Source organism: Xenia sp. Carnegie-2017, unplaced genomic scaffold, assembly GCF_021976095.1.
Source record: "Xenia sp. Carnegie-2017 unplaced genomic scaffold, XeniaSp_v1 HiC_scaffold_19, whole genome shotgun sequence".
Taxonomy (NCBI): Eukaryota; Metazoa; Cnidaria; class Anthozoa; order Malacalcyonacea; family Xeniidae; genus Xenia; species Xenia sp. Carnegie-2017.
The window spans coordinates 12,447,605-12,458,769 of NW_025813481.1; the positions used below are offsets into that span (position 1 = coordinate 12,447,605).

General features: G+C 33.3%; 1 protein-coding gene and 1 long non-coding RNA gene across 2 annotated transcripts in view; both read left to right on the forward strand.

Moving 5' to 3' along the window:
* Nucleotides 1-11,165, forward strand: part of LOC124438153 — a 281,486-nt gene that overhangs the window by 123,346 nt on the left and 146,975 nt on the right. The gene's annotated exons all lie outside the window — the stretch shown is intronic.
* LOC124438189 lies at nucleotides 1,750-5,254 on the forward strand. The gene is made up of 6 exons (XR_006945992.1): nucleotides 1,750-1,844; nucleotides 1,992-2,042; nucleotides 2,311-2,351; nucleotides 2,680-3,490; nucleotides 3,914-3,947; nucleotides 5,041-5,254. It is a non-coding gene; the product is annotated as an uncharacterized LOC124438189 (long non-coding RNA).

Consider the following 11,165-nt stretch of genomic DNA (forward strand, 5'->3'; position numbering starts at 1 on the left):
ATGGCATGTTTAAATTCCTAAAATTTTCTGTTTTGTGTAGGGCTCCATCATATTTTCAGAAATACAAGGAACTGTAAGTGCCTTCTTTGTTTATACTTTGTTATATGTACTGTCTAGTATAAAATTTTAAAGGTTTTTTCACCTTTTTTCAACTTTGTTCTTTCAGATTGACTGCAACTGTAAATTATCTGGCATGCCTTGTATATTTATGATACTTTATTATATCTCTAGATTAAAATTGAATTTATCTGTAGATTAAAGATTTCTATTGATTATAGATCTCAACATGTGTTTTACAAATCCTCGTATCCTTGTCAGTTTTTATCCTTGTCTTTGCTTCAGAAGATGGGAGGTATGTAAGTGTGAATGTTGAATATGGATTGTCTCTGGTGAAAGTCAACACAAATTATTCTTAATATGACTAATAACAATTTTCTTTTTACATTGAACACTTTTCTTTCAATCTTGCACTAAAACCGCGTTCAAATATCTGTGTATTTTAGTCTGAACGAATTTTGTCATTCGTCCCCCCGGATGGTCGTTTTCGTTTAATATCATATAACGTGGCAACCGGGTGGGTGTTTTAGCAGTTATATTTTCATGATGAAATTGTCTATTTTGATGGTATTTTTTGTTTTTTTGTTTAGAGTAAATATGCTACCATTGTTTGCAAATCCTCGTGTCTTGTTTCAAGAGGTTTATCAACTGTTGAAATTATTTTAAAATATTTTTTATTGATTGAAATAAATTAAAGTGTTTGATTTTTCTGCGTTTTAATTCGTATGACTGTTCAAAACGTTGATTCGATGATCGTCTTTTACTTGGTTGTTTCAGGGTGGAAGTGGAAGATTTGAATTGTCGATAAGTTCAAAACCAGTTATGGGTAAAAATGTATGTATTTATAATCATGTCAATTTATTAAACTGTTGTTGCATCTTCTTGCATTTATAAACTTAAAGATATAACCTAAACTAGTCCATTTTTTCATACTTATTATCTCAAAGCATTTTGTAGAAAACTAACTACATCGTCCTAACGTCATCATACCAAGTCAAATATTGTATACATTAACTTTTTCAAAGTCTTTTCACTCATTGTTTCCATATTTTATTTAGATCGAGAATGTTGTCGTGACTGTTCCATTTCCTAAACAAGTTCTCAACCTTAACTTGACTACAAACGGTAAAACACTCATAAAATATTAAACATTACAGTCTGATGTTTCATTGCTCTTCATTGACGTTTCCCATCAACATTTATGACTTGTGTTCCATGTTTTCAGTTGGTACCTATTCATTTGATCCAATCAAAAAAGAGCTTTCATGGGAGGTAGGTTCATGAGGAAATTGTCACGATCACGTGGTTATGTGAATCTAACGTTACGTTAAACAATTTAGATCGGTAAAACACAATCTCAGACATCGTCACCTAACATCAAAGGAAATGTAAGTAAAAGGTGTTTTTCTTTTAATTTTTGCCGTCTCAGTTGATTTACAGACGTCTTGCCAAGTTTTTTAAGAAAATATTTTCAAATTTTTTGCAAGATCTCGCTTCACAACATTTTTTGCTCACGAAGTAAAGTAAGGTCGATCTTGCCAGTAACCATTCCTTGGTCACAAAGTAAGGTCGATCTTCACAGGTCGCTATCTCTGTAGTCATATTCTTAAATTGTATTCTCTTTTCTGATAATTGGTACTATCCCCCTTCCACTTTGGTATTTACCTTTAAAGATCTGATTTCCTACCATAATTAAACAACGTGGTGATGTGAGAATCGCTCTGATCTTTTTATGAAACTGCTCTCGTTTCATTTCGTCTTATGTTACTTGTCGTCAAATTCTTGCTGTGTGTTGGTTTTTTGTAGTTTATTGCTTCTTATCATAATCTTTGTTTGTTTTTCTTGTGTTTTTTTTTTATGAAAAGAATTAATGCATATCTTCACAATCTTTTAATTTATTTCCTTTTGTCTAATTTCCAATGTTTATATTTCAGATATCTTTAAAAAGCGATGTTCCACCTTCGTAAGAAACACCAACTGAATTCGTAAGTGTTTTTTTACTGAGTAACGTATATAAAACCAGTTATAATTGGATGATATACTAAAATAATTCCCAAACCAAACGTTCTCTATGATACAAAGTTAACATAACTTCCTTCAGACATGATTTATTTATCAATACTCCTTAATCATAAACATGCAACAGCCTGCAACAGTACCATCATAAATTTGTAGAAACCTGTCTCCCTTTCGCCTTCTTTCATCGGTAGCTTTCTTTTCTTTGGTTAAATTTCAAAATAAATTCATTTGTAGCTTTGGGATTAAAAGTCGGTAGACTGGATGTACATGGGGAGGTAGGGACAGTTTGCATGGTTTGTTGTGTATGTAGGGGTACACTTTGCATGGTTTGTTGTGTATGTAGGGGTACACTTTGCATGGTTTGATGTGTATGTAGGGGTACACTTTGCATGGTTTGTTGTTTATGTAGGAGTACACTTTGCATGGTTTGAGATGTATGTAGGGGTACACTTTGCATGGTTTAATGTGTATGTAAGGTTACACTTTGCATGGTTTGTTTTACAAATTGGTGTTCATTTTAATCTTGACAGATGACTTGAGTCCAACTAATGTTATATGATTTCTGATGTAATTTAATATGTAACTACGTTGCCTTCTCTATAGAACTACAAGCTATGAAAGTAGTCAAGACGCAACAGCTGGACGGCATCAGATAAGAACATAAAATTTTGTTGAGTAAAAGCACAACACAACATTTACGCATGGTTAACAATTCGTGAATCTCCTTCCTAATCCTTGGACAGGACAAATTTTGATTAGCTTTCGAGAAGATGATTCAAGTTATTGTGTATTTTTCAACAGGCATGTATGCATGTTACAGGTCGGGACTTCTTGCATATAATCTCCGCACTAAAAATATATCATCTATTGTGAATGCATTGATAATGTAGCTTTACCGTTGGAGAAAAAAAGAAAAGTTGTGAATGCAATCTTCAACTACATTGTACGTTTAAATTGCGTCAACCCAGCAATACTGTACACGCAAAGAAGTTATGTTATATTGCAGCACGTTATATTCAGAGAAAAATCTCAGTTGAGGCAACTGTGCAGTCACTGTGAGTGCAGTGTACAATGTTAAAAAGGGAACCGTTTTAAATGTAGAAGGGAGGAAAAATCTGACTTGTTAAAGGCATTAATACCAAATTGGAATCAAGCTTTAAATGGTTTGTTTCTACAAGCTGAAAATTTTATACATTTTGCCAAAAAAATTAGTATGGTTTGTTTTTCAGTATTTCTTGGATTCTTGTTATTTTTCTAGTGTTACATGGCTGCGTGAAGCATATGGAGTTGCTGGTCCGAACAAGAAGTTGGCATTCCACTGTTCAACATGGCTTCAATTCTTTCCGTTTTTCTGGTGTTACGTACTTGGGGTGCTTAGAGCGCATGGATTTTCTAGAAAATGTATTTCCTAAACGTATGTAAAGTTTTTGATTTTTGTTCATGATACACTGTGTTCCAGTCGCAAATTGGGTATTGTTTCTAACTTTCTAAGAGATTTTTCCATCAAAAATTTTATCTGCTGTGAACATCTCTAATTATGTTCTTCCTAAAAAGAAATTTCTGTCTGCGGAAACTGATCATTCAATTTATCAACTTGTTGTTTCATCCACAAAAACGCTAAACGATCGTATTTTCCATTACGAGGCAGCTGCATGGCTGTTTTGAATATCGTATGATTTCTACGATGTTTTATTGAATTTTCTAATAAAACATGGTGTTTCATAACACAGTTTGTTTTAGTTTTATAAAATTTGATTGGTAGGATCGACAGTCATTGATTTACCTGCAAACATTTGTACATAATTCATGCTAATTGAGATTTTATCTCATTTATAAGGAAGACATTTTACAGCAAAGTTGCACTATAAAAAGTAAGTTTCATATATAAATTCTAACATCATTGCAGAATGTTTTGAAGATTTTATGAAAAATTCGAAGTACATTAGTGAAACAATAAATTATGATGAGAAAACAAAATACTCACGGTTTTATATCATTTATTTTAACGTGTTTTTCTTGTAAATTTAGTTTGACAAAACGAAAGATACGTGAACTAATTATCTACACTATAGTCACAAAAATATGTTCAAAATGAAAGGACTTAAAATTCGAAAAAGTGTAAAGTTTTTGAAACGTGAGGAAAGCGTCAAATTTTTCCACCAAGTTGCTATGCCACAATCATGTAAACTTTATCATTGGTGGTTTGATTGTTGCTTTATTGCATTTTTGCTCATATTTTTCATTAACTTTAATGTCTTAAAGCTTTAATAATGGTATAGAAATCGTAGTTAACATAAAAATGTGCATTTTTAATCTTTTAACATTATAAGAGAAACTCGTAGCTATTTTTGTGGTGTGTCACAGGCAATATTTACTGTCAGCCAACTTCCAGGTTGATAACTAACCACTGTTGCATACACTTTGTAGTGTGTCACAGGCAATATTTACTGTCAGCCAACTTCCAAGGTTGATAACTAACCACAGTTGCATACACTTTGTGGTGTGTCACAGGCAATATTTACTGTCAGCCAACTTCCAAGGTTGATAACTAACCACAGTTGCATACACTTTGTGGTATGTCACAGGCAGTATTTACTGTGAGCCAACTTCCAAGGTTGATAGCTAACCACAGTTGCATACACTTTGTGGTGTGTCACAGGCAATATGTTACTGTCAGCCAACTTCCAAGGTTGATAACTAACCACAGTTGCATACACTTTGTGGTGTGTCACAGGCAATATTTACTGTCCGGCAACTTCCAAGGTTGATAACTAACCACAGTTGTATACACTTTGTGGTGTGTCACTGGCAATATTTACTGTCAGCCAACTTCCAAGGTTGATAACTAACCACAGTTGCATACACTTTTTTATTTAATTTGAATAATAGGAATTTTTGATCATAGTCTCTTATGGCTAAATTCCGCCCTAAATTTTATCGTCTTTTCTATGATTTATTTTTCAGACAGAAGTAAAAGATGAAGAAATTAAAGTTATTGCAACACTTGAAAACAAGAGAATTACGAGTTTTTCAATCCTGGGTGGGGTGTATTTTTGTCAATATAAAAATTGGAACACATTCGTGTACTTTAATTGAATTTTCATGATCTTCTCCAAACTCTTTGAAGTTCTATGTGAGGAATCCTGCGATGATAAGTATAAAAGTGAACAATTTTATTGAAAAATATAAATACCTACGATAACTATACGGTAATTCCATGAATTGGGAGTTTTGTTGGTTTTTTAACCACAAGTAAGGTTACAGATATCGTTGGGACTAAATCTCGTTGATAACAAGTTTTCAAGATTGTCTATGACGAGTGAAAAGACCTTCATATAGTTATGCGTCACGTGAATTTATTTGTTTAAATGGAGTAGATTTGATGTTTATTTTATTAGCCACTGCTTGGTCTATTGCATTCAATCAGCATATCCAAATTAATAATTTTTCTCGTAATACTTTTTATTTTCTACAGTTATGAAACGTTTAATAATTTGTTAATATACAAGCGTTTACAAAACAATTGCAAGAACGAGTAAGAAAGCATAGAGAAAATGAATGATCATTTATCTTCTATAAGAGCTCACCATGGACTCTTATTGGTTGCGGTTTTCGTATAATGGATCATATGCTAAAATATGGTGAAAAATGCCATAAAGAGAAAGTAAATTCCAGTTGATTGGTTTAGAAAATGAAATATTTATCTTTTCTGATTCGCTGTTTGGACCAAATTTATGGTGATGTATGTGATGAATAACCGACTGTTTTTTGTGTTTCCTCGAATGTATTTGCTTATGACTCACACCAAAGGCATTTACAAAAGCATTCGCGTGTGAAATTTAATCTACGCCCCTTCAAAACTCCTCCAATCTCCGCCACCAAGGGTCGCCAGGTCACTATATCTTGCTGTGATCTTTTCAAATTGAGAAAATTTATGTAGGTATGAGGACTTGCAAAACAAGTCATTCTTTTGTTTTGATGCTTTTAATTCAGACAGTATAAAACGGTGAAGAAGTCAATAGTGTTGAATTACTTGAAGACCGGAGAATTTTTGTAAGTTTGCAGACTTAGTTGTATTGTACTCTCATCAATAGTCAATATTAAAACGGAACGCTTTAAAACGTAAGGTTGAACGGATTTTTTTCATTCATAGAAAATTCATTGTGTCAGAAGTTAAATTTGATCACATAAAGCCTGTGCTTTCTTCCTATTTATATGTCTATTTTCCGAGTACAAATCTTCAGATTATATTTTAACAGGATAATTCTTTTCAACTCACCGGAATCAAAGTAAAATTTAGGCAATAACAATTCAAACTAAAACCATTTCATAATAATTGGTGTATTTTTGTACAGTTTTTATTCTCTAGTCAAAATGCCGATTTTCGATTTCCAAAAAACAAGGCAATAACATAGGTTTTACTTTGTTAACGTGTATTCATCACAAAAGTGGTATGATACACGTGGCTGTAAGAGCACACGCAAGCAAATTTTCTTATGAAAAAGAATATGCTTGGGAATGATTTCAATGCTTAGAGTTATGGGCTGATAAGTTTATTTCATAAAGGTGAAGCACCTTATTGATGAGAATTAGAAGAATCAACCTTTTGAGATAGTTTATCATCAACCAATTATGTATGCTGTATTACTGCAATCTCGAATAGATTAAATGCAACTTTTATCAAATGTATATCTTTTGAAGCTTCCAAAGATTTAATCATGCGCTTTTTCCGTATACTATCTAACTAAGGCCAACGGATTATAAGAATTTGATTCTTAGTGCGTCTTGTGATTCTCTTTTGACACAGATTCATCGCGCTGTAGACCTGAACTTTGGTGTTTATAATAAGTTTGTCATGTAAGTTGCAATTTACAATGATTTGTGACGTGTGGGTACCTCCCTATTTGGAAACTACATACGAATTAAGATTGGACTGCACCGAGGGCTTTGTACGACGAGACATTTTAAAATTTTTTAATCCTGGTCAACCTCATATACTTCTATATTAAAATATTTTGTTGTTTGGTTTTCATTCCTAGAAAAGTCATTTACTACAAATTCATCAATAAAACGCTGAGGATTTTTCAAAGCACGTTTTGGTATTGACGCATCTTTGTTTATGCATGCGCAATTTTGCTCAATTATGTATTAGACACGAGCTAGAGCAAATGTCCCAATTTATATATATTAATCTACGACTATATGTAACTATATGCAAGACAGGTATTCGACATAGTTTAATGGTTCTGATCTGACGAGAACAAAAATGGTAAAGAAATCAATATTTGTGATACCGTTATCTCAAAGATCGCCATATTGATTGTAGATTTTCCAGACTTTGTTGTATTGTTTCCTCTTCGCGTGTTTCAACACCTGTGTATAAAAATACTAGGAAAAAAGATACTCAAAAGAAATCAGACGGAAAGTTTTTAATGCAAAATATTATATTCAATTTCAAGTTGTCGCATCTTGCGTTGTCTTCATATGATAAATAATGTATTGTCTTGATGCGTGACTTTCGTGACTGTGGGAGTGAGGGTTTGCAACGTGCAATTACCGACAAACACGTGGTTGGTATATATATCTTGATGAATACTTTGCATGGCGTTACAAAAGTAAGTCTTTCCAGACTTTTCCTGCGACTGACAAGCTCCATAAAATGGAGCATTTTGCCTACTTTAAACAGCCTTAAAAATGGAGCGATTTGAGAAACTTAAAAACTTTTTTTACTAATACGGTGGAAATCTCTCCTAAATTCAATGTTGCTGAAATGGGCACTTGAATGAATTAATTAACTTACGAAACTTATCGGGGGATGGTAAAACATTCATTATCGAGAATTGATTTAACAAAAATGCCCTATCTTTAACCTATTGGTATATAATACCCTACACACACTATACATACATCTTATCAGACCTCTCATTTGCTTGCAAACTTCCATAAATGAATTTCGTCTATTGTAATTTTGAAACTAAAGAGTGAACTAAATAAAGCTTATAATTTTGCCTTATATAGTTAAACAGTTTAACTTTGATGTTTGTACATAGAAATAAGTACAATAAAGAAAAGTTTGCTGTTCACATGAAGAACACTGAAGAACTTAGATAAATTTTGCGTGACTACTAGAAGAGATCTACCTTCACAGTTCCAGCGTTATACGGATCTTGGAAGAAAGGAATTATTCTATGAATAATGGCGATTATGGAATAGCTATTGAACATTACAATAATTGTGTAAAAGTTGCAGACGAAAATAGCCTGAAAACGATAGCATATTTTGGTCTTGGTAATGCTTACACACTCTCTAATAAAAGGCAGGAAGCAATAAACAGTTTTAATCATTGCCAAGTTTCTTCTAAAAGTTGAAAGTGAATATTTTGAACATCAAGTATATGGCCTGGGAAGTGTTCATTCTACATTGAAAGATTAGAGGAAGCCATAAAGAAAGATGAAATGGAATGTCTTTGCCATATTGCACTGGGAGGATTGAACAAGTCGCTTGGAAATTATGAGAAATCTTTGGAGCATTATAGGAAAGGATTCTGTCTGATTGAAAGTCAAGAGCTGGAAGACGAAGTGCAACGTTTAAAACTGGAAGACAGTGAACAAGAACATCATCATCGAATGCAGCGACAAAAAAATGTCAGAAAAGGTGGTATTAACGTTAGTAAAGATTTTGTCAACTGTAACATGAAGAACTTGTCAATTGTTACTTCAGCTGGAATTGTGAATGGAGTTTTAGCTGTTTATTGGGAATTAGCTGAACTGTTTGATAAACTTGAAGAACGGAGGGATGCAATAGATGTTTATGAAATATATCTTCATATCGTCAACAATGATAAAGATATAGCAAAACAAAAGAACGCTATGGAACGTCTGATACGATTATATGAGGAGGAAGGACGTGATTTGCAAAGGGATTTGATGAAAGAGAAGTTACATGAAGTCGACAAAGTTATAGGTACAAAATGCTATTAATTCAACTTGATTAAGATGCAAAGTTTTGTTTCTAATTGACTAACATTTTAAGTTTTGGGTTAGAATATCTCCTTTGAAATTCACGTAAAACTTGTTCGCCGTGTTCAATGTTTAATATGAATTCAAAGTGGAATACGCACTCTTTGTTAACGTTTATTCAAAGTAGCTAATAACTTCTCGTTTAGTTCCAAAAACTAGTCTTAGTTTTTGTATTTCCATTTTGCAAAACAATACCCTCATGATATGAGTAAAAGACCTGGGTGAGATTTCCCGTGTAAGAGCTTTTTAGAGCCATTCTTATCAGAACTCATTGCTTAAATAAGTGGTCGTAAAATGTTTATTTGTTGTTTTTGTGAGTTTTTTTACAAATTGTATCTGCTATCTGAGTCGTTGGTGCAGTAGGGAAACTCGAGCACTGCTATTCATTTATTATTTGACTATTCAGCTACAACATATTACTCTCTCTATAAATGGAATACTTTTACTTCTATTTCAGAATTACAGCTGCATGAATGGAAATACAATGATACATCGACAAAACATAAAGCATTGTTCTTAAAATTAATTGAGTATGGGAAAGACCCTAATGTTGAGGTTAAACATGTGGACGATGTACGTGTAATTTTCTCAGAAGAGTTTTTACTTGGCAAAGGAAGTGATGGAACCCGTGTTTATCTTGGACTGGGAAAGGATGGTTACGGTAAAGCAGTGAAACGAATTCTTCGTGATAATACTTCTTTGGCACAGCATGAAGAAAAAGTTTTTAATGAATTCAATGCTAAGAAGTCTGATTATGTGCTAAATTATTATTGCTTGAGACAAGATGCAGGATATGTTTATTTCATTCTCGATCTATGTGAAGAAGGAAAGAAGAATCGTTGGAGGTTTTGTGCTATCGAATCAAATAATTTAGATTCTTCAAAACTCCTTCCGACATTTTGAAGCAAATATTGAACGGCTTAGTTTATCTTCACAGCGATCCACGTCCCATTATTCATCGAGATTTGAAACCTTCAATGTTCTCCGAGACACACAAGGCAAGTTCTTGATAGCAATTTTGGTATTAGTCGAATTAGAAGAATGACTCTCAGACACATGTGTTGCGTTGCTAATAGGGGAACTCCGCATTGGATTGCCCCTGAATCTTATATTGAGGATAAAAATTATTTGATAAAGCACGTTACAAAACAAAGTCTGATGCTGTGATAAGGTATTGGGTTGTTACTATTTGCAAATTGTACGTAAATTTAATTTTACATTTTACGTACTCTGTTATCATTTAATTTATTTAGAATGCAGGAATGGTTGCTTACTTTGTTGCAACAAAGGAAAACATCCTTTTGGTACTAAAGTGGCATTCAAATTTGTTGGATGGAAAACCTGTTGGCGAGGAAATCGTGTATCGAACTAAATGATCTTCTTTCATGGATGCTACATATACCCGAACTCAGGCCATCTTAGGAGGCGTTAAAACACCCTTATCTACTATCTGATGAAGAAAGTTTGACTTGCTGTGTGAAGTTGAATCGACCGGAGATAAAGATACAGCATTTAGATCATCCTCTCAGCTCAGATGTCCATGAACAGTTAAATGGTCTCAACTTTGGATGAACCGTCTCATTCATGAATTCGATGATCATTTCAACAAGAAACTCTACGACTCTACATGGTTAGGATGCTTAAGATTCATACAAAACGTTGATCAGCATTGGCATGATGAGCATCGTACAAAACTGTTACCATATATCAAGGGAAGGCAACTATAAAGAGTATTTTGTACGGTTTACCAGAGCTTCCTCTTCTGGTGCACAGAATCATGAGGTTAAATGAATGGATCTTAAGACCTGACATGGAAAAACGTGTTCCTAGTAAGTTACAGCCATAGAAATAATTCTTCAGTTTTAACGATATTGCTAAATTATATGCATTTTCCTTTAGTAACGTCGGAACATAATAGGGTTTTTTACTTGTTGCAAAAGCAATTTTTTCTTGTGAATCATAAAAATAGTCTCTTTCCTTATAATTTCTTTGCATTGTTTGTCCTGAGCACTTGTAGCGCTTTTGTTTCTCCGGTTCAAAAAATGCAATTTATTTTAAGAGGATTTTTGG